The following is a 26,713-nucleotide window of genomic DNA, read 5'->3' on the forward strand; positions in this document are numbered from 1 at the left end:
AAGGTAGTGTGTCCATACGATGGAATAGTATTGGGCAGTGAAAAAGAATAAAGAACTGATACATAATGCAACATGGCTGAACCCCAAAAACATTATATGAAACTAAGGAAGACACAAGAGACCGCATATTTCATGATACCATTTATATAAAATGCCAGAATGGGTAAATCTATAGAGACAGAAAGTAGATCAGTGGTTGCCAGGGGCTGGGGTGAAGGAAAATGAGGATTAATGTCATTTAAATGGGTATTATGGGTCTGCTTGGGGTAACAAAAAAGTTCTAAGATTTGCGGTCCTGGATGGACAACTTTGCAAAATTTACTAAAAACTAATCAGAATATATACTTGAAAGGGTGAATTATATGATATGCAAAATATGCCTCAATAAGTTGTTTATTAATTCATAGAAAAAGACAGATGGTGGGTGCCTTGGGGGTGGAGAATGGTGTGTGATCTCTTTCTTGTTCTTTTTTTTTTTACACTTTATAATGATTTGCAAATTTTCTACATGAGGGAATTCTTTTTTTTTTTTAATTTTTTTTAACGTTTATTTATTTTTGAGACAGAGAGAGACAGAGCATGAACGGGGGAGGGGCAGAGAGAGAGGGAGACACAGAATCGGAAGCAAGCTCCAGGCTCTGAGCCATCAGCCCAGAGCCCGACGCGTGGCTCGAACTCACGGACCATGAGATCGTGACCTGAGCTGAAGTCGGACGCTTAACCGACTGAGCCACCCAGGCGCCCCTCTACATGAGGGAATTCTTATACTAGGTTCCCCAGAAGTAGACCTGAGGTGAGGAATTGTATGAAAGTGATTCATAGGAAGAATTCCCAGGATGAACCTGAAGCAAAGTAGGAAAGTGAGACTGGGAAAGTAAGGATGCCAAGAAAAGATGTAGCATCAGGTAAAGATCCTAGGAAGGTTAACTATGGCTCAATCCATACAGGTGGAGGGTGCTGGGGAGATGGTGCAGGATCCACATCGGTGATCTGATAAGGAAGCTGGGATATTTATAACCACACACACACACACACAGCACCACAATATCAGCCATTTCCACTGGGGTGTTTGTGTGTCCTCTAGCCCTCTGAAGCTGCTGCCTCCTGCAAAACCTCATGTTCCCATGATTATTCCAGCATGAGTAGAAACGTGATCCTTGGCTCTTATAGAACGGCCTGTAGAATTATCCAAAGCTGGACAGCGGGAAAAAAAAAATCAGCGAGAAGCAGCTAACTGAAAAGGCTACATACTATATGATTCCAACTGTACGACGTTATGGAAAAGGCAAAACTGTGGAGACGGTAGAAAGATCAGTGATTGTCAGGGGTTAAAGGCAGTGAAACTACTGTGTGTGACCTGCAACGGTGGATGCGCGTCGTTACACATGTGTCCGAGCCCACAGACCGTACAACGATGGGCTTTGAGTGATGGTAATGTGTCAACGTAGGTTCGTCACTTTTAACAAATGTACCACTTTGGTGGGGGATGTTGATAGAGGAGGAGGCTGTGCACCCATGTAGAGGTATGGGAAATCTCCACATCTTCCCCTCAATTGTGTTGTAAACCTAAACTGCTCTGAAAAATAAAGTCTCTTAAAAAAAAAAAAAGCAGGGTCACCTGGGTGGCTCAGTCGGTTAAGCATCCACCTCTTGATTTCAGCTCAGGTCATGATCTCACGGTTCGTGAATTCGAGCCCCCGAGTCAGGCTCTGCGCTGACAGTGCAGAGCCTGCTTGGAATTTTCTCTCTCCTTCTCTCTCTGCCCCTCCCCCACTTGAACTCTCTCTCTCTCTCTCTCTCTCTCTCTTAAAATAAATAAACATTAAAGAAAGCAAAGCCTGTAATGATGCTGTCTTCTGGATGAACACAATTTCCTGCCAATTTCTCCATTCTCTTAAAAATGAAGGATCAAGACAAGGCTTAGACTACTCCTTCAAAAACATTACTTTTATTATATCATAATGTTGGTCACAGATGGCCAAAATTTTCCAAATTATCCAAAATTAGCACCCTAGCACTCAGCAGATAAGGTCTACTCCTCCTCCCACCCCCACTCCGGGCTTGCAATTTGGAAGATGTTTGAATTTGGCCTCTTAATTTTCTGATCTCCTGACCTACACTTGTCTTCAAGCCTTGTAAACTAGTTCTTGAGGTAGTCTTTATGGTTTCACACCATGTTGTCTTTGATCATGCTATGTTCTTGGATTGTGAGTGCCTTCATATCTCTTCTCTGCCCACCTGATCCAAACATTTAATATGGGGCGCCTGGGCAGCTGAGCCAGTTAAGTATCCCACTCTTGATTTCGATTCAGGTCAGGCCGCCGTCTCACCGTTTGGGAGATCAAACCTCTGCGCTGTCAGTGCAGAGCCTGCTTGGGATATATTCTCTCTCTCTCTCTCTCTCTCTCTCTCTCTCTCTCTCTCTCTCCCCCTCTCCCTCTCCCTCTCCCTCTCCCTCTCCCTCTCCCTCTCCCTCTCCCTCTGCCACTACCCTACTCACCCTCTCCCTCTCTCAAAATAAATAAACATACAAAAATTAAAATAAATCATTTTTTGTTAAAACTAATTGTATAGTTTTCCGTAAAATGACTCACGATATGAACCTATACCATGATAAGTAACTAGGGTGATCAAACCATCCCGGTTTGCTGGGGACTTTCCACCTTTACCACTGAAAGTCCTGTATGTATCCTAGGAACCCCGCTCCATCCCCCAAGACCCAGGCAAACAGGGATGGCTGGCCATCCTGCAAAATTTGATGTAAAGTATGAGCTTATCTGTGTTTTCCACAGGCTTAACACAGGGCTCTGAGCATAATTTTTGCAAAACAATATTTCTGATTAATTTTAATTGCATGCATTTGTGTCAATGTTTTTAAGCAGGCATTTTCACAAGTGATTTTCTATGAATTCCTCATAAGGTCCAAGTACTGTTATAATTAGACAAAATGGTCCATTCCTGGCATCCTAGACATGAAGAGAAAAAGAAAATTTCACAGCCAAAATGTTAATAGCATTTAAAAATATGGTAGAGCTAGGAAAAACCTTGTTAACGGAGTCTACAGCTTATCTACGACCACCAAGAAATCCTTGAGTAGGATTAAAGTTTATGACCAATTACCACAGCTGATTAACATCTGTTCTATCACCTTTATTTTTTTTTTAAGTAAGCTCTACGCCCAACATGGGGCTTGAACTCATGACTCCGAAGTCAAGAGTCACATGTTCCACCGACTGAGCCAGCTGGGCGCCCTTCTACTACGTTTATTCTTGATAGCGACAGTAAGGTATTGAATCTGCCCTTTTATCCTTGTCAAATATATTCCATTAAAAATTACTTTGAATCCCTATGAGGGAAGCAAATATCACTCTGTGAGCTGTAAAGAATTACAGAGTGTATCACTGTTAATATAAAAGGCAAAGCCAAAGTCAACATTTTTAATCAAAAAGTGACATCAGGTCAGGCCTTGAACTTGGCTCTTGAGAACAGCAAGCAATCAAGAGTAAGTGATAATGTTCCAGGCAGAGGGAAGAGCACCACGAGGCGCATTCAAGGAGCTGAAAGAGTTTATTTTGTTTGAGACAGAATTTGAGAAGGGGACAGATAGTGATAGACTAGTGATGAAGAAGTGGAGAGGTGGATTCAGATCCCAGAGGGTCTTACAAACAAGGTCACGGACTCTGTACTGGATTCAAAGAGCAATGGAAAGACATCAAAGTATTTCAGTAGCGAAGTACATGTCAGAGTTTCATTTTCTGACAACCCACTCAAGTAACAGAAGGAGAGAGTACATTGCGGATGGGTCAAGTTGGAGGCAAAACGTCCACTCCTGAGGCTGTCACGGGCCGTGGTGCGGTGGAATATAGGGCAGTGGGGATGGAGAGAGGGAGATGGGAGAGATGTTTAAGAAGTAGAAGACATGTCACTTGATAACTGATCGGATGTGGGATGGGGACATGGGAGAGGGAAGGGCTGAAACTTACCTTTGAGAGTCTGGCTTCAGCAACCAGGGGACCTGCAAGAGGGTTGGGTGGGGGCGGAGCGACAACAAATTCAGCTGCTTTACACATTGACTCCTAAGCTGACAAAAACTTACAAACCCCAGCATACAGTGTCATGTTTATAATCCAAAGAGCTGTTTTCATTTAAGAAACACAGCCCAAGAACCAAACACAGTTTCAAAATCAATGTTTCCCCTTGTGCGAAAAGAAAAGAAAAGAAAAGAAAAGAAAAGAAAAGAAAAGAAAAAGAAATGCAGAAAGTAGATGGAACGGGGTGCCAATGTGTAATAGGTCTAGTCTTTCAACGATAAAATGCCCTGTGCTCTAGGGCAGCTTTTTGTTGCTGTACAGTTTCTCATAGGTGAGTGGCTCTGTGGTGACAGCCAAGATACCATGCGGCACTCTCAAAAGCAACTTGACCAGAACATAGGCCGGTGTGCTGCCCGTGCGAGAATTCCTGAGAATCCGAGGGAAGTCAAGGGGAAATGGTAACCAGAAGGACAGTTGTACTTTTGACTACAGAAGAATCCCAGAGCATATCTGGATGATAACCCAGCAGCTCAGTAAGATTGTCAGGGAACCAGATGCTCTCAATGTTTAACACAGAGGAAAATAGTCTGGCCTTCTAGTTCAAGACTCTCGGCCCAGAAACAGGTAGTAAAAACCTCGATGTTGCAGCAATGTAACAAAATCTCGTACAGAATTTAAACACGTAGAGCAGATGTTGGTGACGCCCCACCCTAGACCTTCACCTTTGCCGGTTGAAGGCTGCCTACCAGGAACACCAGTAAATCTCTGCCGAAGGGCTTTTTTTTCTGGCTGAAGGAGCAAATCTTCCTTACACAGGGCAAGTTGGAAATACCGGAAAGTTAATGCCCCTGGAAGCAGCCCTTACCGAAGACAAATGAGGTGTAGGTGGGCAAATACACCAATCTCCTGGGCCCCCAGTCCAGATAACTCTGAGGGGGGTTCTACAGTCTTCTGGAAGGACTGAGCCTAGTGACAGGTAGTGGGCAAACGCTTGCGTGCGTGTAGTTTATTTTGGAGGGGTTCCGAGGAAACCGGTAGAGTGTGTACAACATGCCTCGGAGTTCACCCGACACAGCTAAGAAAGCTGGCATATTTATGTCCCGATCACCACCGGTCATAGGCTAAGTCGATCCTCGAAGACGTGGCCTGTGTGGCGCTTTCAGCCTGCGGCCAGGCCGGCTGCAGTGTCCAGAGAGGTAGGGACCGTGGGCTGGTCGACAGAAGCCCGTGGGTCAGCATGCACAGCGGTGATGCTAAGGGGCACCGGCAGCATCTACTGCAGAAAGGCACGAGCTCCACAGAAGGGCGCTGGCAAGCAGTTCCCAATGACTGACCGAGGTTAAGTCCTGAAGGGCAAGTAGGAGCCAGTAGGGTTTGCGGGGCAGGCCGCACCACTGTGGGAGACGGACAGGACAGTAGGTGGGAGCGGAGTCGGTCTGAAGGAGGCCGTTAAATGAGAGGCGACCCATCCGCAAGAGAACCGTGCCGTCCGTTATGCCAGGGACACAGAAAAACACACCATTTATGCCCCAGAGTAAACATCATGATTTAATTGTTTTTAACCGGTTGAGTTTGAAACCTATGGGGAACCCCAGGAGAGAGATGCTGTGGACGTTACTGGTCAGGAACTCAGAAGCAATCTGTGCCTATCATCAGAATATAGGAAGCAAAATTAATTCCAAGATTAATTCCAAGATTTTGCTTTCATATCCATTATGTGCCAGGCACCATGTTGGCCCCTAAAGGTATGTAATGGTGACTATGAAGGAAGAAATCTCTTCCCTGTTGGAACTTTCGATACAGTGCAGTGGTGGTTGATAAGATAACCAGGAAGAATGTGAACATTGGGAACAGAAGAACCCTGGGCAATTCCAATGTCTGAAGGACAGCAAGCAGAAGGAAAGCATCTGAAAGAAACCAAGAACAAATGGCCAGTGGAGTAGAAAAAAAAATACAAAGGATACAAAGACTGAAAAGAACTTACAATGACCACGTGGTTTTACAGGTCACAGTGGTACTATATGTATTGAGCTGGAGGGCAGTGCTGAGCAAAAACGTAAATGTAGAGATATTTATATCATAAATGCGGACATCACAAATAATCCCGACTGCCAGACATTTTGCTATAACATTAAAATGTAATTGACATCTTTTTTAAAAGTCTAATCTCAGATCCTTCGTCTTTCTGACTCATCCCTTAAGTTACGAGCTATCTCCATCAGACAAGCCATACTTCATATTAGTAAAGGGCTTTAAAGTTTATCAGATAACACATATGTCTGGGGATCTGCCAGGATTCTTAGTTGCAAGCAACAGAAACCGGACTGACTTAAAAAGAAAAGGAACGCATCACAATATGTTGGAAGAATATCAGTGTTTTCTGGGGAGTCGAGCTTGAAAAATGTACAGGAATGAAGGGAGGCTAGGTAACAAAAATGTTCTGCCCTAGATGCCCGCCACTGCCACAGTGCCCGTGCAGCGTCCCTGCCAGGGGACCCAGTATTGTGCCACCTTGCCGCCATCTCCAGGCCTCTGTCTCTGTATCACACACTCAAGGGAACCAATTGAGGCCGAAGAATCTGATTGGCCGAGTCTAGGCCACGGGCCCTCACTGTGCCTACCTGGGAGTGGGAGAGGGAATAATTTCCCCATTAGCCTCCTGCTTGGGATTCTCTCTCTCCCTCTCTCTCTGCCCCTTTCCTGTTCACAGGTGCGCTCTCTCGCTCTCTCTCTCTCTCTCTCTCTCTCTCTCTCTCCTTCTCTCTCAAAATAAATGAATAAACTTTAAAAAATTCCTCAAGATTAAGAACCACAGAACTGGCTCATCTGACTTTATGATTATTCTCAAGTCACAGAGATTGTCGTGATGCGCCTTCATTATAGACTTGACTGGGGCTGTGTGCTCAAGAAATGGCCAAGAAGGTGATCTTAGTTGTGACACGTGGAGTGAAGTTCCTCCCTCAGAATTTAACACCAGGGTTGTCTAGCCCATTCCACTGGTAGCGGCTCTCAAGCAGCATTTAGACCCTGGGAAGAAATTGTGAAATTTCTAATTAGTTCTCAGGTATTTCAATCCGCCAAGGGTATAATTTTTACACTGGAAAATAGTAAATGCTATTCAGATGAAAAGGACCTACAGATGTGAACAATCCAGTCCTATTTTTTTTAATTGACTAGGCTTTGATATGGAAGTTTTTTTTGTTTCTCACGCTAGACAGAGTACAAAATAATGCTGTGTCTTCCTTTCCAACTGGGGCCGACCCAATGGCTCCCACAAAGAAGACTATCAACAAGGGCCATTCTGCCATCAATGAGGTAGCGACCAGAGAATACACCATCAACATTCAGAAGGGCATCCATGGAGTGGGATTCAAGAAGCGTGACCCTCAGGTACTCAAAGAAATCTGGAAATTTGCCATGAAGGAGACGGAACTCCAGTTGTGCCCCTCGACACCAGGCTCAACAAAACAGTCTGGGTCAAAGGAATAAGGAATGTTCCATACCGTATCTGTGTGTGGTTGTCCAGAAAATGTAACGAGGATGAAAGTTCACCAAACGAGCTCTACACGTTGGTTACCTTTGTACCTGTCACCACTTTCAAAAATCTGCAGTTAATGTGGAAGAGAACAAACTGCTGATTGTCAGATAAAGGTAAAAAACTGCAAAAAACAATAGTAATAATGTTCTGGAATATATTTTACCCTCAGCCAATTGCTGCTCTGATGTACAAATACTTGTGTGTGCAATATTTATAGACCCTGTGTGTGTGTGTGCGTGCGCACACACAGTGGGGGATGCTTTAAATACATCGGGCTTGAAACATCATGGGACCAGTGGTTTCTGTGAATTCTAATACTAGATGTTGTTTGATTTATTAATAGGGCGTGTTTTTTTTGTTACCTTATTCACATAGCAGGGAAAGAGGGGATTACGTATCTGAACATAGTTTACCAAGAAAAGTAACATAATTCATGCTTAAAGAAGAAAACGGGATTGTGGACAGAGAATTTAGGCTTATGCATAAAGAACAAAATCTTCTTAAAGGTGTACTTTTCTAGTCCATATACATACTGCCTTAGTCCGTTCAGCCTGCTATAACAAAAATACCACACAGTGAGTGGATTATAAGCAACAAGCATGTTACTTCTCACAGTTCTGAAGACTGAGAAGTCTAAGATCAAGGCGCTGGAAGATTCGGTGTCTGCTGAAGGCCCACTTCTTGGTTCACAGATGGCTATCTTTTCACTGTGACCAGGGAGCTCTCTGGGGTCTCCTTTATAAAGGCATTAATCCCACTCATCTGTCCTCATGACTTAATCACTGCCCAAAGGCCACGTCCTGGTATGACCACCTTGAGGATCAGGATTTCAACATATGAATTTGGAGGGAACCTTAACATTTTGTCCATTGCACATATCCGATATTATATGCCTCGGGTTTAACCAGATAAAAGAGCATACTAAATCAAAATGGAAATGAAACCTATTTATAATTATTTTAGGTAAATTGCTAACCTAAACTGGTGAGTTGCAGCTATGGCCTGGCAGTGACCAGCCTCATCCAATCCCCATAATGATCTTAAAGGATGGGCTCCTGTCTTGGAAAGTAGCACTGAGGTCCTCTGGCCCATCCCATTACTAGTTAGCTCTCAAATAGCCTTTAAACTCTGAGAAGTTGTGAAATTCCCAAATCAGTCCTCAAGCAATTTAATCCACTGACAGAAAAAAATTTTATCTTGGGAAATACTAAATGCAATTCAGATTAAGAGGATCTATACCAATGAATATTTGATGTGAACATGGTCCTCTTTTCCCCTTTTGACTGAGACCCACAGGTTAAGGAGGCTTGCCTGAGCTTACAAGGTTCATTTTCCTTTTTTGCAATATCTCCTCATTTCCCAGTTTGAGATTAAAATCAAAGGGAAAAATGTGTTTTTTTTTTTCCTAGAATGCTTTTCCACCTTCTTACTTTGCATCCGCCACTCCGGCTACCAACCAACGTTCTTTCGTGTTAAAAGAACTCTAACCAATTGGGATGGGTGCAATCATTTCCCAGACTTCACAGGGTGACTGAGGGAATGAGAAGTCCAGGGGTTTTCAGCTACCATTCTTGACACCTGCCACATCCCCAACCCCCCTCCACACAAATGGGACAGAGGAGGGGCCTGGTACCAAGGAAGGACCCTTAAATCCAGGGTGCTGCCCAGCCCCTAGGTGGGACTGACAGGCCTATATAGATATGAGCAGGGACCCTAAAGCAGCTCACATCAGCAGCTGCCATCGACACGGACCTCAAGCTCCAGAAACCTCTGCCCTCTCCACCCTTTGAGACTAACCCTAACACTCCAATTCAAAGCCTAAGATAGCATCTTGGCGCTTCAAACGCATGGCTCCTCTCTATGACCCCTGCCCAAGTACATAGCTTAATCAGGCTACTTCACCAACAATAAAGCTCAGCCCCTGGTGACCCATCCTGGTCAGGCTTCAGATTGTGAGTCCCTAGGTATTTACCTCCCGGTTTCTCCACCTTTTGATCATGCCAATATCTCTTTGTGCTACTCTGTGATGAATGGTTGCCTCCAAGACTAGACTATAAACTCTATAACAGGGATCTTGGCTGTTTTGCTTACCACCGTATTCCTCAGTGCCTAGCACATACCAGGGGCTTATTGGGTGTTTACTGAATCACGGGACCTAAAATATTCCTTATCTTCCCTGACTCGCTCGGGGGTCACTTCCTGCATGAAACTCTCAGATTATGCCAACCAAGAGGACTTTCTCCTTTATTCCTCTTTTTACGCCACATGCGCCACCAGCTAAGTACATGAAAGCACAACAGGGAGGAATGGGGCTTTCTGGTCGCGGAGGCACTCAGAAAACGAACGAAGGAGATGAGAACACAAAGTGCAGAAGAGGAAAGGGACAAAACGAGAGAAAGATGGCAGCCCTGATTCAGGTGAACTAATCTGAAGAATGTGAAACCACAGGTCAAAATCTAATGATCTGTGTTAGTCAACTATAGCTGCAATAAAATTACATAACAAAATAGCTCACAAAAAAGCAGCGTTGTTTTCTCGCTCAGACATCTTAGTGGCTCTATTTCGGGCTACAGTCAACTGGGTTTGGCTCTAGGCTTCAGGATGGGTCCAGATCTGTTTCCTGAAGCCTAGGTTGAAAGCGTAGCTGCATGGGGCAGGCTCTAATCACTGCCCCATTATGAGGCGAGAGGCCAAGCCTAACCATGTGAGCATATGGAAGGCTTCTACTAGATGAAGGACTTCACATCCGCTACACTTCTATTGGCTACAGCAAGTCACGTGGCCACGCCCAACATCAAAAAGGGGTATGAAAATATACCCTACCCACCCTGGGACAGTGCGAGATCACCCTGCATGAGGGAATGAAGAATCGAGGACACAAGCTATCCCACTGTACCCAGAGCCCATCACTATCACCCAAACAACAAAAGCATGCAAGCACTCAAAGAACATTCTGACGAGGAACAGTTTTTTTGGAGAAGCTAGAAAGGGATGACTTATTCACTGAGTTCACCAAAAGCAGGAGACTGCTGCTTAAGTCACAAAGTAGTCCAGGGCTTAAAAACAGGATTGCCTGTTCGTAGCTCTGATTTGGGATCTGCTCCTCTCCACCTGGAAGTCAGTGGGAGGCGGGCAGGTGCTGGAGAGAGAGGTGGAGTGAGGGCCTGGGGGCGCGTGTGTGGCAGAGCCCTGGACCCCCCACTCTCTCCACCTATCGGCCCCTCTGGCCTTGACTCAGCTCCCAGCTTCAAGCCCAGGGACGCTCTGAGCGATACTGCAGCCCCCACCCCTCTGCCTGGAGATGATGTGAGTTAGGAAACCGGTTCTACAGACATCTAGAAATTTCCAGTGTTCACATGAAATCTACACTCTCCATGCAAAATACAGCTGTTACGTATTGTGTAACCGAGCTCAAACCTAGCATATTTGGAGCCTCACCTGCCCCCAAGTTCTCCAACCTTACCAAATAGTAGCATCTGTGGTAGTCTTAGGATTCGTTTCTCTGGGAAAACATTATGAGCCAGGGAGTTGCATGCAGAGACTTTTTAGAGAATCCTCTGAGAGATAAACCTATAAGGAAGTGAGGCCAGAAGGATCAGGCACAGGGAGGAGCCCTGCAATGCAGTTGCACCAGAGGCCTCTGCTGAGCAGACAAGGAGCTCTGGAGCTTCGGTGGCCCTTCGGAGGCAAGGAGGCCAGGCCTTTGTAACTGCAAATCGGCTAGTCAATGGCTACGGATCACCCCCTCAGAAGCGGCATAACCTTGAGAAAGTCGGTGCCAGGGGGCAGAGGACGATTCCAGTGATGGGCACAGCTGTGAGCCTTCAGAAGGTGGCTTTCCCAGCAGCTGGGGTTTAGTGGGGTTTAGATCCTGGAAAGGGGCCTCGGCAGAGCACCACAGCACCTACCACAGGTCGTATCCACTGATCTGGTGGGGAACTTCTGCTAAGTAGCTGGGGGAGGAGAGAAGAGTTGGTGATTGCACATTAGGGACAGGAGAAGGGAGGAGAATGAGAGGAATGTTCTCCATCTGGTCCCTAGGATTGGGTTTGAGTTGTGTGGTTAAGGCCCTTTCACTTCCATGAGGGACTCCACACCCAAGCTTCAGATCAAAGTGACAAAGGCTGACCCAGAGCTAGGGAGCTGTCCACTCTTCCCCTCTTGTGCGCGGAAACCAGGAGCATGCTTGGAGAGTACAGGGTCTGGCCTTTGTACTGATCTGGGAAAGGGGTAGAAAGGTAAACTGAAAGAAGACCAGAGGAGATAGCCTGAGCTATATGACAGCCAGGAGCAAGCCCACCCCAGGGCGAAAAGAACAGTTACAGAAAGGAAGGGGGCTGGGGCAGTGCGGTGAAAGAGACAAGATCCTGAGCAGGCCGAGTAGGGAGAGGAAAAGGAAGAGAGGGGAGGGAGCAGAGGAGACACAGAAATTATGCAAAGACGGTCACCATGCTGTAGAGCAGGATTTAGGGATTGAGATCACCGAAGATTTTCTCTGTGCCATGCAATTTAATTTCACTTTAATTCTTTCGAGTGCAACAAATTCTTTAAAGTGTAACTTAATTCTTTGACTGCAACACCCAGCTGGACTCGACAGGAAGTGGCTTGGCTCTATCCACGTCATACAGAAGAAATGAGAGAACTAATAAACATTTGTTGGGATGGAGGTACACTTAATGGGATGTCCTTGTGATGGTTCTCAAAGGGCCGTCTTGTACTTTATGCTGCTCCTTGCTGTGTCGTTGACTTTTGAGGACCCCAAGAAGGGGCTGCGATCTCTACTTATGTATAGCCTGGCAGGTCCTCAGAGAGCACAAAATCAGTGAAGGAAACCCAGAGAAGGAATGGGTGGATCTGGATGGGGTCACACCATCAGCTAAAGTGGAAATGAAATCTATGGCCAGGATCCCCCTGAGGCCTAATCCAGGGAATATTTGAGAAAGTACAGAGCATCTTAGTGTGAAGGACACCATTTCCCAGAATGCTTTTAGATCTCTGGAGGCTCACTTTCACTTTTTAAAATCTTTAAAACTCCATCTGGACCCCATAGTGGGTTTAACCATTCTATCACGTGGGTGCCACTTTCACCTTTAAATGAAACCTGTCCATCATTAGTAGTTGAATAGCATAAGTATGTTAGGAAGACACTTAGCAAAACATAAATGTTGCTCAACATGTAGTGATCAAAAGTCCCACGTTGTGAAATCACCTCAGTCAATGCTTAACTCTCCAATGTGTTTCTGATTTCCTCTGATCTTATTTCCCATAACATGATGCTCAAATACTTCTTCCTCAGTAAGCATTCCTTTGACTAAGTGGGATTTTGTTCTTACAGTTGCCAATTTGCGAGCTATATTCACATTCCTGTAAGTTTTCTTTTTAAAAAAATTTTTTTAATGTTTATTTATTCCTGAGACAGAGAGAGACAGAGCATGAACAGGGGAGGAGCAGAGAGAGAGGGAGACACAGAATCTGAAAAGGGCTCCAGGCTCTGAGCTGTCAGCACAGAGCCCGATGCGGGGCTCGAACTCACGGACCGCGAGATCGTGACCTGAGCCGAAGTCGGACGCTCAACCGACTGAGCCACCCAGGCGCCCCTTCCTGTAAGTTTTCTGCATTACACATAAAACACCGGGAGCACCTTCGTCAGCATCCTTCGATGCTTAGCTACCACTTGCAGACAGCCAAGATTACCATCTGGATGGATGTGTTCCTCACAGACTATGCTTTTCTGCCCCTTTGCATTTCGACAACGTACAATGCTCAGTTCTCTCTGCATTCAATGCTGCCTTACAAAGAACATTATTTCTCTTACCGTGGTTCCCACCATCTCAAGAGGTAACATCAACAAAAGTCTAAAGAGACGGCAGACAGTGACTACGCACAACTTACACAGCTCATTCACAGGTGGCATTTTCTGGCCAGAGTTCCCTGAAAAAGCCAGATGTGGAACTAAGTGGATATAGAAGGAGTATCATTGGCGGTGATTATATCACAATCATTGGTGCCACACTCTTTGTTTAATTAAAAGCAAGCTAAGAAAGTATTCCCAGCAGTATTTCGCGCGCAGAGACAGGTCAGGGGAGGTTTGACTTGCCCAGAGGAAAAATCCATGAAGCTAACAGAATTAGAATTACAGTCAAAGTAAAAAAAAAAAAAAAAAAAAGAATTACAGTCAAAGTAACTGTCGATGGAGGTGATGTTCAGGGTTTTAAAAACTCCATCTTCCTTCGTAAATACATATTTAAAATACAGCCATGAAGGAATGGAATCTAGTTCTTATTGCTGGCTACTTGGTTACTGTTAAATGAGACCGTGTAGAAAAGGAGAGCTTGCCACGGTGACCTTCTATTCCACTTTAAATTTATGTTTAGGTGTAGCCAAAAAGCTGGGCCTGGCAAATAACTTGCGATCTTCTGGCTTCTCTCAACCAAGCTTTGAGTGAACCAGTGCAAAAGCATAACAATAAAAAATCAGGGAAAACAATCACATTTTGGTTCTTCTCAGGGTATTTGCTTCAAAAACACCAATTTAAGAATTAAATCAGCAATCTGTACGAAATTATATATCTTGTGGATAAAACAGGCTATGATTTAAAGATGTTTTGTCCTCCCTACTGGGAAACAATAGATAAGCCTGGTTCTCGTTAATCTCCCATTTTCTACCATTTCAGAAATACATTTCAGTTTTATGAAGTGATAGTTCACACCTACCCCACTAGACAAAGTAATGGATTATTGTGCAAAACTGGCAGGATTGTGTGAGCACGGTGACTGAAATGACGGTCTTCCCACAAATACCAATAAATTTAAGCGACAGAACAAGGTTATAAATAGGCAAACAAAGACGGTTCTGGTGCAGTTTAGTGCTCAAAACGAGACTTACTTTCTTTTCTGTAACGTTGAGCTGTGGGATGTATTAAATATGAGAACACGGCTCTGGTACATTGCACACTGATGGGCTAGGAAACTCTGGCCACCGAAACCACCGGCACCACGGAGAGGATAGGGTGCTGGAGAAGGGACCCAGGCTTCAGAGCGCGACAAGTCTGGCTGTGACTCATTATGATTTCCTGTCCTTTCAGCTGTGTGGTCTCTGCCCACTAGGGCATGGCTGGACATGCATGTGGCATCAGGAACGGCCGATCCCATCCGAACTCCTGGCCTGTCATAGGAGGCATGGCAATGGCCGAAGACAGACAGAACGTTCTGTGGCCGGATACACCTGGGCTGCGAAGCTGGCTCCACCTTTTCTGGCCAGTGGGCCTGGGGCAAGTTCTCCAACTCCTCCCAAACCGTAGTTTGCACATTTACAAGCTGGTCACCCACACGTGAGTTCCGGCAAGAGAGGACCCCGAAGAACGATGGGGGTACGGGTAGCTTACGCGGGGAAACGATCGCGGGAAGCTGTAGGGAGGGGGTGGGGACAGTGAGGTGGAGAAGGCAGCAGAGGCAGCGTCAGGCGCGTCTCTGAGCGGGTTCCGGCTCTGACCAGGTGGGGCTCGAGACTGGCACAGGCGCCTCGGGATCCCGCACTACAAGCAGGGAGGCTGTGGCATGTTTCTACTTGCTCCCGCCCACCATCCGCTGAGGGCCGCCCTGTGGTTGTCAATCGCCCTCGGCACTTCCAGGACCCCGTGAGGATCCGAGATGGGAACGTAACGTGCTTGTCTGTAACAAGGACTCAGCACATGGGCGTGACGGCGGCCACGAGGCCCTCCTCGAGGAGGATGGGCACTACGAGACTGCAGAGCCTGCCAGTAACCTGGTCTGGCCACTGCAGAGCTCCTCCTCGCCTGCGGGTGGGGCCCGCCAGCTGGGTGCAGATATGTGGCTCTGCACAGGCCACCTGCACTGCAGATAAACTGCTCGTGCCGTTTAAAATTTTTTTTCATGTTTGTTTACGTTGTGAGAGAGAGATTGACAGAGGGTGAGCAGGGGAGGGGCAGAGAGAGAGAGGGAGACCCAGAATCTGAAGCAGGCTCCAGGCTCCGAGCTGTCAGAACAGAGCCCGACTCGGGGCTGGAACCCACGAACCGTGAGATCACGACCTGAGCTGGAGTCGGGCGCTCCAGCGACTGAGCCACCCGGGCGCCCCATGCTCGTGCCATTTTAAACGAGGTTCTCATTGAGTTTGCAGAGCAAAAACACAGGCTCAACCTACGTCGCTGAGTTGCCACATCTAAGCATGAGTGATACCTTCCACGGGCATAAGGCACTTTGGCCTTCATGGGCCCCTTCCTCCATAAAAAATGTGTTAAAAAAATTTTATGACTATGTCGGTATAAATATGAATATGTTAATATTATCCATTGAGACACTTTTTCTTGGACCTAAAAGTTCACGTTTTTCATCTGAATTCAAAAGAAACTAAAACATTTTTTAGGCCCCAGGCACTACGCCTCCTATGCCTAATGGATCAGTAGATTTACATATATTATTTCACTGAATTCTTACAAGAAACATGAAAAAGTGATTTCTTATCCTCATTTCTCAGATATGGAACTGAGGCTAAGAACGGTGAAATGGCCCATCCAAATTCACACAGTCAATGGCAGAGCCCAGCGTTCTTAGATACATTCTGAATTCTTCTGGCAGTCCTATGGGACAAAAGAGCCCACCTTGATTCTTGCTGTATTTGCTCAAATCGGAAACATCACAACTATGTGTAAATATATGTACACAGAAACATACATACACACACACTCAGAAATATGCCCTCGCCTGAGTGGCTCAGTCAGTCAAATGTCTGACTCTGGCTCAGGTCATGAGCGGTTCGTGGGTTCGAGCCCCATGTCGGGCTCTGTGCTGACAGCTCGGAGCCTGGAGCCTGCTTCGGATCCTGCTTCGGATTCTCTCTCTTTGCTCCTCCCCCGCTCACACTCTGTTTCTCCCTCTCTCAAAAATAAATAAACATTTTAAAAATTTTAATATGTATTATTATTTTTTTCAACATTCATTTGTTTTTGAGAGACAGAGAGAGACAGAGCACGAGCAGGGATAGGACAGAGAAAGAGGGAGACACAGAATCCGAAGCAGGCTCCAGGCTCCGAGCTGTCAGCACAGAGCCCGACATGGGGCTCGAACCCACGAACCGCAAGATCATGACCTGAGCCGAAGTTGGATGCCTAACAGACCGAGCCACCCAGGCTCCCCTAAATATACGTTATTTTCCATCAGATTGTTTTCATATAATCCATCATAGCCTAAGGATGATCCCCAGAACTAGGGCCTTAAGAAACAACTTTTCTAACAAACAAAGGGAACCATTAACAAGAATCCATAAGAGAAGACACTTTATAAGAGAAGAGAAAACCTTTACAAGGGAACAAAATACCTTCCAAAGAAACAGCAAGAAGCCAGGGCATAATGTACTTACTGAAACGGAGTAAGGATACATTTCTGAACATAATAATGAGAAACAGTTATTCAACATCTTTGCTCCTGACATAGCACATGATAAGGATGAGGAATAAATAAATAGGATTCTTCCCCTTCAGGTGAAAGGTGTAGTTGCTAAAGCTTATCATTCCAAAGGAATCATTTAGGACCTAATAACAATCTAACCGTTTATGTGTGCTGGCCTAACATTCACCCAGAAGCTAAAGAAAAATTTTCCAGCAGAACCTTCCGGAATGAAGTGTCCAGCGACTTTTCTCAATTCAAACCAACAATGTTACATCCCCTCTTTACACCATCTCCTTTCACTTCTGCCCCCCCCACCTTCCACCTAAGACTCATCCCATACCACTGAGTGCTCAGGACACCCAATAACCTGTGCCAAACACAGCGTTCAGTCCTGGGAACAGAAAAATACTAAACACAGACAAGGCCCATACCCTCAAGCAACTTAGGTCCTTCCGAAAAAGAGGGAGGTGAATCAATCAGTACACAAATAATCAAAAACATTTCACATATAGAGATATGCACACACTCTTTTGGTTGTAAATCAAAAAAAAAAAAAAATTCAGTTCTGACTAGCTTAATCCTCCGAATACAACCACTGGAAAGATATTGTGGTGTCTCAATCTCACAGAACTAGAAGGGCCACACGTACTGCTCTTGGGAGGAAGTAAAAGCCATCATAATTCCACGCGAGTGTTCATCTGCACATGGCTGCACATAACTGCTTGCCAAAACGCAAGCGTTGATGGGAGCAATAACCTGTCTCTTGCTCAACACTACACCTAACCTCTACCTTCTGGCACATTTTGTGCCACGCAAACCAACTAGCGTCTCCCAATTTCAATTCTAAATTTCAGAAGAGAAAAACAGATCGGCCATCTTGGGTCAGGTGTCTACTTCTGATCTAATGAGCTGTCACTACACATACTGCAAATATGTCTTGGGTCCCATCCCTTGAGGCGGGAAGAAAAGAACGGTTCTCACAGAGGAGAATTCTATCATAACTCAATATCCATAGAGATGGCATTTCAGCGTTCTTCTTTCAGTAAGTAGTGTTATCCAGCTAATCTTTCTGCATTCTTTTTCCCCAGGTAATTGAGATATAATTGACATATACATATTGTGTAAGTGTGAAGCGTACAATGTGTTGATTTGCTACACTTACATGTCGCACTTTAAAGTGATTACCATCACCGCGTTAGCTAGCGCCTCACATAATTACCATCTCTTTTTGGTGGTGAGTACATTTGGTGGTGAGTGAGATCTACTCACTTGTTAACTTTTAAGTATATAGTACAGAATTATTACCTACAATCACCATGCTGTACATGAGATCCCCAGAACGTATCCATCTTACAACTGAAAATTTGTACTCTTTGACCGACACGTCCCCAGACCGGCCACGTGCCCTGGTGATCACCACTCTGCTCTGTTCCTAATCCTTGTGCATTCTCACTCACCCCCTTTGGATCTACAGTAGATATTTATAAGAATTCTGGCTTAAGAATTAAGAATAAAGTCTGCAACACCTCCTGGGTTAACCCTCTGATTTCGGCTCAGGACGTGATCTCACGGTTCATGGTCTCGAGCCCCATGTTGGGCTCTGTGCTGACAACTCAGAGACTGTAGCCTACTTCAGATTCTGTGTGTGTGTGTATGCGTGTGTGTGTGTGTGTGTATGTGTGTGTGTGTGTGTGTCTGCCACTCCCCCGCTCATGATCTCTCTAGCTCTCAAAAATAAATAAACCTTGAAGCACCTCGGTGGCTCAGTGCGTTGAACGACTGACTTCAGCTCAGGTCATGACCTCCAGGTTCATGAGTTCAAGCCCCACATCGGGTGCTGCGCGGACAGCACAGAGCCTGGAGTCTTGCTTTGGATTCTGTGTCTCCCTCTGTCTCTTCCCTGCCCCTGCTCACACTCTGTCTCTCTTTCTCTCAAAAATAAATAAATATTTTTTAAAAATATTTAAAAATAAATAAACCTTAAAAAATTTTTGTTAAAAAAAGAATAAAGTCTGAAAATTAAACTCAAATCAAGTTATTATTCCTTGGTTATATCCCAACCAACGAAGCCTACCAGCCATAGACTTAAACCAAGGTAAGAACACCGTTTAAACACTAAAGCTTCCATTGTTCAAAATGCCCGTGATTCCCTACAATTGAATGGTTTATCCCAGGTGGGGAAATCCGTGATCGCTGTCTGTGGCAGGTACCTTCGGAAGCCAACAATGCATTGTGATTTTCTCTGGGCCCACAGTCTGCTCACCCTCCCACCTCACTCCCGCTCCAGGGCTGCCCTCCAACAGCTGAGCCTGCTCCGCTCCAGCTGGCTGAACCGGAGCATTCACCCAGCCTAAGCAAGACCGATCATATTCTTGCATCTGGGAACAAGGACTGGAAGGCTGAAGGGCTGTCAGCGGCTCGTGTGGGGAGCAGGGCCCATTCGCTACAACCCCTGAGAGTAGATGACTTTTCGGCCACTGTGTGAGCCAAGAACCTGAAAAGGACTGTAAGCGGGAGGAAGTGAATAAAGCCGATGCACAGCAATTTGAGGATCCAGAATAATACGCGTATAATTTGAATTTCAGGTCCAGCCCTCTCCTGCGATCTGCCGATATCCCTGCTTTGGGGATACACAACCATCCCCACGTCCTTTTACAAAACGTCCGTTAGCTAGCTCAGTTGGCGTAGGTCACCAACAACCAAAGCCCTAACTAGCACATCAAGTTATTGATGCCCTAACAGAGCTTCTCACAGAGGGTGATAAAGGACAAATCTGAGCGCTCCCCAACATTTCTTAGCTCATATTTCACAATCTATAATGAAACTATAAGCCTTCTGAGGGTCAATCCCAACATACTTCTGGCACTATAATTTGTGGCCAAGTTGCTATTCTTTGGGAAAGAGGAAACGAAATCACACTTTTAGGAAGGGGGGTGTTTGGTAGCTCTGGGCTAAATCCTGCCTGCCATCTACCTCCATCCCCCACCTCTAGGCTTCTGAGAAGACTCCATGCATAAAGAAAAAGAGCAAAAGTAAAAACAAGATTCTACTTTATTTTTAGCTGAGCCTGTTTGTAATAAAGCCAGATGAAGCCAAGAGCACTTGGCAGGAAACAGGAAGGGTTCTGGTCTCCAGGCCATTATGGCGCCTCATCCGGGGCTCCGTGCGCCACGGGCACACACGGTCCATCTGAGCCGGGCAACTCTGCCAGTAGCACCTACCTCCCTATGCGTAGAATTCAGCAAACCGACCCTCCTCCATGGCCCACACAGCCATCCACCCCATTCCCTACCTCAAGGACTTCCTAGCCAGACACATGGCACACAAGCAGGATCATAGGCCCTGCACTCCTCAGAATCTCCAATTCCGGTCTCTTCCCTCGAGGGTTGAGAAGGTGGTTGTTTTCGGGCCAGTCCCTAAAGCACAAAATTATTCTTTAGGCCTTTATCAGTCAAGGGAACTGAGGACAAGAACACAACTCATGAGTGATGGGCTTAGTGCATACATTCTCAAGGGGGTGATAGTGCCACCAAAGGAGTGAAAATTGACTCTTGGGAGAGAAGAAAACTTATTCTTTTTTATGTATAAAGTACAGATATACATGCACTGCATCTGTGCTATTGAAATTTCATGGGGGTGGTGATAACTATGGAAAAAATGTCTCGAAAAGGCTCCTTAAGGAAAAAGGATGAGTGGCATCTGGGGGACTCAGTCGGTGAAGCGTCTGACCTTTGATTTCAGCTGCGGTCATGGTCTCACGGTTCATGAGTTCAAGCCCTGCATCAGGCTCCATGTTGACAGCTCAGAGCCTGCTTGGGATCCTCTGTCTCGCTCTCTCTCTCTGTCCCTCCCCTACTTGTGCGCTCTCTCTCTCTCTCTCAAAATAAACAGAAAGAAAGAAAGAAAGAAAGAAAGAAAGAAAGAAAGAAAGAAAGACAGACACACACTGGAACACCTGTAAGGTGGATTTTGTGGTGCGCCTTCCAGGCTCTCACACCCCTGATGGACCCATTGCCAGCTCTGTGCACACTAGCTGCTAAGGACTCCTTAGCAGGACTCCTTCTGCCAAGGATTGCCCTTTGCAGAAGGGGACTCAACTTTTCCCAGGAAGGTTATGTTCACACTTTCCCCTTTTCTCTTTCTCTCCTCCATGATATGCTCCATTTCTGTGAATGTCGAGCCCGTTCAGGCACTTTTTCATTCTGCATCCTTCTCAGACCTTCCCCCAAACAACCCTTTGTTTTGCAAACTGAACCTTCTCCTTACGTTCCCCTCTTTCCAAGCATCACTTCCGTTCGGAATAGTCTCTGTTAGTACCAATGCCCTTTCTCCTGTGACCTTTGTAAGCACTCTGAGAGAGAGAACCTTGCCTCATTCTCTTTTCTACTCCCAGGACCTAGCATGGCTCCTGGCAGGAACAGATGTTCAGTAACTGTTACACCAGTCAAAGTAGTTTATAGGACATCCTTGCAAGTCTTTGGCTAAGCTTCACCCTACAAGAGGTGAAAAGGCCACAAAGCAGTTCCTAGTTATTTCAAAGTTGGTCCATTCACTGCGAAGACCCAGTTCTACTTACTTTTGCACTCGCACAAGCGTCAACAGCCAAGAAAACAAACTACCGAAACCATCCTGTCCAAAATATAATCCAATCGTCATAAATAGAACTTTTTTAGAACAAGTCAAAAATTCTGAGAAAGTACATCTCTACTGAAATAGCTGTACTTAAATTCAAGTGCTAAATGTAAATAAAATATAAATAATACCAATTTCCTCTTGCAGACTACATATAGTTTTTGGTTATTTTATCTGCATTCTTTTGAGGCTCAATCTAGATAATATTTTATCCATTTTAAAAAGGATGAAGTATTTGAACAAGTTCAAGTGGCTCCCTCAAGGTTGCAGAGTAATGTGTGGAGAACTGAATTCAAACCCAAGCCCTCCATACCCAGTCCAGTGGTTCCCAGTGAGGGGCAATTTCACCCCCCCCCCCGGAGATTTTTGGCAATACGAAAAGACATTTTTTGGTTGTCACAAGCGGGGGAGAGGTGCTACTGGCATCTACTGCGAAAGATCAGGAATGTTCCTAAACATCCTACTATATACAGGACAGCCCTCCACAACCCAGAATTACCTAGCCCAGAATGTCAACAGTGCTAAAGTTGAGAAAGCCTGATCTGGTCCAATGTGTTCACCATCACATCACATTGTCTTGAAGTAGACAACTTGGCTTGTGAATGGGGGCGGGGGGGTGAATTATAAAAACTTTGGCCACAGGGCTGTGCTTTCCAACACAAGAGCCACGAGCCGTGTATCGAGTGCATGAAGTGTGTGTAGTCCAAACAGAGAGAACTCTAGGTTTTGAAGACAGTGTCAAAGAAAGCATATAAGTTCCGTCAATATTTTTATATTGATTGCAGGCTGACATGACAATATTTCAGATCTACTGCATTGAATAAAATATGTAACTAAAATCACTTTCACTTCTTTTCACTTTTTTTTAACGTGGCTATGAGAAAATTCAAAATTCCAAGGGAAATAAGTCAGTCAGAGAAAGCCAAATATATCATTTCACTCATATGTGGAATTTAAGAAACACAACAGATGAACATAGGGGAAAGGAAGGAAAAATAAGATAAAAACACAGAGGGAGGCAAATCATAAGAGACTCTTAAATACAGAGAACAAACTTAGGGCTGCTGAAGGGGAAGGGGGTGGGGGGATGGGCCAGATGGGTGATGGGCATTCAGGAGGGCACTTGTTGGGATGAGCACTGAGTGTTTTACGTAATTGATGGATCACTGGGTCCTACTCTTGAAACCAACACTATACTGTATGTTAACTAACTTGAATTTAAATACATACATACATACATACATACATACATACATACAATCTATATGTGGCTCACACTTGTGGCTTGCATTATATTTCTTTGGATACTGGTGCTACACAGATTGTTGCTGTGGAAAATATCTAGTGGAAACAATGTATGGGGGGCCCCCTCGGTGGCTGTTGGTTAAGCCTCCGACTTCAGGTCAGGTCATGATCTCGCGGTTCGTGAGTTTGAGCCCCACGTCGGGCTCTGTGCTGACAGCTCAGAGCCTGGAGCCTGCTTTGAATTCTGTGTCTCCCTCTCTCTCTGCTCCTCCTCCACTCATGCTCTGCCTCTGTCTCTCTCTGTCCCAAAAATAAATAAATTTATTTTTTTTAATAAAAATTTAAAAAAAATTTTTTTTAAAGAAACAGTGTATGTCATATCCATTATGCAAAGCAGCATGAGAACAGGCTATTTCAAAATAGTCTTCCAGTTGGTGATAGGTGAAATAATAGCCCCCACAAAGATGTCTACATCCTCTTACCAGCAACCCATGAATATGTCATCTTACATGGCAAAAGAGTCCGGACTTTGCAGATGTGATTAAGGACCCTGAGATAGGGAGATGATCCAGGACTACCTGGGTAGGCTCAAAATAATCACAAGGATCCCTATAAGGAAAAGAGGGAGGCAGGAAGGTCAGAGAAGGAGGTGTGATGACAGAAGCAGTGTCCGAGAGAAACTGAACGACGCTATGCCGCTGGCTTTGAAAATTAAGAAAGGGGCCACAAACCAAGGATGCGGGTTGCTTCTAGAAGGTGGAACGGGCAAAAGAATGACTTCTCCTCTAGAACTTCCAGAAGGAACATAGCATTGCGGGCACTTCAGTTTTCGCCCATTGATAGCCATTTCAGACATCTGACCTCCAGAACTGTAAGATAATAAATCTGCGCTGTCTTAAACCGCTAAGTCTGTGGTAATCTGTTGCAGGAGCATAGGAAACAGATACAGCATTATGCACACAGAGATGGATTACGTTGCACATCAGCTTTCCTTCAAAATGGAAAATTCTACCAAATATATGACTCCATTTTAGGAAGCAGAAATCTATCTGGCTTCGATTAGGCACACTCACTGAGAGCTGCCATATTCTGGGGGTCATTTATAATGCAGTGCATTGACCAAAACTGCTGCACCTAATGAATTACTGCAAATGGTACTGGGCCCCCGCACGGATAATTGATTGGTAAAAAAATACATGGTGTCACAAGTAGAAATCACTAAAGAGAAAAAGAATGGGAAGCTGAAAAATAAAAAAGTGATTGTCCTATACAACATACGTATTCATACACAATACCACGTCCCGTGGATAGATGGTCATTACCCAGCCCATGCTATTGAGATTCCAACATAAAAGCAAACTGCTGTAAGTGAACAGCAATTATATATACAAAGAAGATGACATTTTAGCTAAACACCTAAGTGAAGTGCAAGCACAGTCACTGTAAGCCTCTCTACCTTTCTATAATACCTAAGCTCATGTGATCACCAGGCAAATAAAGATTTTTAAAATGCAGACCATCCCTATTCACAAGCCTCTGTGTTTGCGGGAATAGCTGGAGCGTTAATCCTTTGGATAATATCGCTTTTCAAGGAAGGTGGGCTTGAGTTTAAAAAAAAAAAAAAGTTAAATAGGAGGGATTAATAATACACTAATCTCCTTAGTAACTGAAGCTAATTTATGAGAGCTATAAACTTTAATCTATTTCCAACTTTAAAAGCAGAGAACATAAGTCAACCAGAAAAGTATTTATGGCTAGCTACCAGAATTAAAGTTGAGTCTCTTTTGGGCAGAAGTGGCAAGAGCTCTGATTGGGGGAAGACAAAGGATGCAGTCCCTGTTCGGAAACCCGGGTACTAGGCAGCTTTAAGCAAGTCCCTTGGGCTCTCCTCTCCCAATTTTGTTTTTCTCCTTCACAGTATTAAAATATTAGACCAGCTGTGCGTCTCTATGGCTCTTTACAGCTCAAAACCCATCTATGCTTAAGCATTCCCGCGGGATTGTTTTGTTAATTTCACTTTTGTTAATATATAAAAGCTTAACGTATAAAGACTCTTAAAGCTCAGGTTGTGTCCATGACACTGCACGTCTGTGACTCAACGAAAAGACAGCAGCAGGCCTTGTCCTATAGTTTACTCAGTGTTGAGGGGCTTGATGTCTTCACTTGGCCTGTAGTGAAAATGTTGACACAGATTACTGCCCTCTAATAAAAATAATTTTCATTACATTTGGCCAGAAGTATGTGCGCAGGAAGGGTAAGATCCAAACAACAGGTCAGCATATCAGCTTCTGCGGCTTTGCCTCCTCCCTTCCTCCCGGCAGGCCCCTCCCCCTTCTCCTATCACCATCCAACATCATTAATCAAAAGCAAGGCTTAACTATAAATAGGCGCTGGAATTGACTTAACTAACTTTAACATGGAGGGAAAGGGCTGGGGTGGGTTCCAACTTGGCTACATTTCGCTTCATTCCTGAAGATTTTCCAGCAAGGTCTAACCCTCCTGCTGCCCTCTTCTCCCTCAGAGTCTTCACTGTCCTTCTGCATTAAAACTACAGGCAGCACTTTCCCTTACGGCTTACTTCGTAGGACAATCTCCTTGTCTTCATTTGCAACACGCGAGGCCTGTGCTCGGCCACAGAGATAATACATGAAGTCACAGATGTCTGTCTAAGTCGTTTGAAAATATCTCGAGGTTTTTTTGAAAAAAATGTCTAGGGGTTTTGGAGTTTAGAGTTAGCCTGATCAATATTACAAATACGGAATCTGGCTAAAAATAAAGCAGGTTTATGGAGGCTTTGCTGCAAATACAAAAAAAAAAAAAAAAAAGGTAGAACCAAATCGTAATCAAGCTGGGACAAGAGGGTAATAAGAAAGTATCTAAAGGAATTGAACTATAGGCATACCTCGTTTTATTGCACTTCACTGTATTGTACTTCACAATGTGTTTTTGTTGTTGTTTTTTTTTTATAAATTGAAGGTCTGTGGCAACCCTGCATCAAGCAAGTCTATTGGTGCAATTTCTCCAACAGCACTTGCTCACTTTGTGTCTATGTCATACTTTGGTAATTCTTGCGGTATTTCCATCTTTCCCATTAATATTACATTTTTTCTGGCGATCTGTGAGCAGCGATCTTTGACAGTACTATTGTAGTTGTTCTGGGGCGCCACGAACCACGCCGATATAAGATGGCAGATGAAACTGGTAAGTGTGTGTGTTCCGACCGCTCCACCGACTGGCCATTCCACCATCTCTCTCCCTCGCCTTGGGCCGCTCTATTCCCTGAGACACAACAGTACTGCAATCAGGCCAATGACTAGCCCCACAGTGGCCTCTAAGTGCTCAAGTGAAAGGAAGAGTCGCACGTCTCGCGTTCAAACAAAAGCTAAACAAGACCACGGTCAGTAAGAAGGAACGTTGAGAGCCCAGATAGGCCAAAAGCTGGGCCTCTGGTACCAGACAGCCAGATTGTGAATGTGAGCGAAAAGCTCTTGAAGGGACTTCAAACTGCTATTCCAGTAACCGCACAAAGGACAAGAGTGAAACGGCCTCATGGCTGATACGGAGAAAGTTTTAGTGGTCTGCATAGAAGATCAAACCAGCCACTGCATTCCCTCGAGGCAAAGCCTAATCCAGGACAAGGCCCTATGGCTCTTCAGACGTGAGGAAGCTGCAGAAGGAAAGTTGGAAGCTGGCAGAGATTGGTTCACGAGGTTTAAGGAAAGAGGCCGACTCCATAACACCAAAGTGTAAGACGAGGCTGCCGGTGCTGATGTTGAATCTGCAGCCAGCGACCCGGAAGATCTAGCTAAGGTAACCAATGAAGGAGGCTCCTCTAAACAAGACATTTTCAGTGTAGATGG

General features: G+C 45.0%; 1 protein-coding gene and 1 pseudogene across 1 annotated transcript in view; one reads left to right on the plus strand and one right to left on the minus strand.

Moving 5' to 3' along the window:
• The window catches only part of ARHGAP6 (Rho GTPase activating protein 6), a 449,480-nt gene that overhangs the window by 376,649 nt on the left and 46,118 nt on the right, over positions 1 to 26,713 (minus strand). The window lies entirely within an intron of this gene.
• LOC125931472 (60S ribosomal protein L31-like) lies at positions 7,296 to 8,102 on the plus strand (annotated as a pseudogene).

Source organism: Panthera uncia, chromosome X (genome assembly GCF_023721935.1).
Source record: "Panthera uncia isolate 11264 chromosome X, Puncia_PCG_1.0, whole genome shotgun sequence".
Classification (NCBI taxonomy): domain Eukaryota; kingdom Metazoa; phylum Chordata; class Mammalia; order Carnivora; family Felidae; genus Panthera; species Panthera uncia.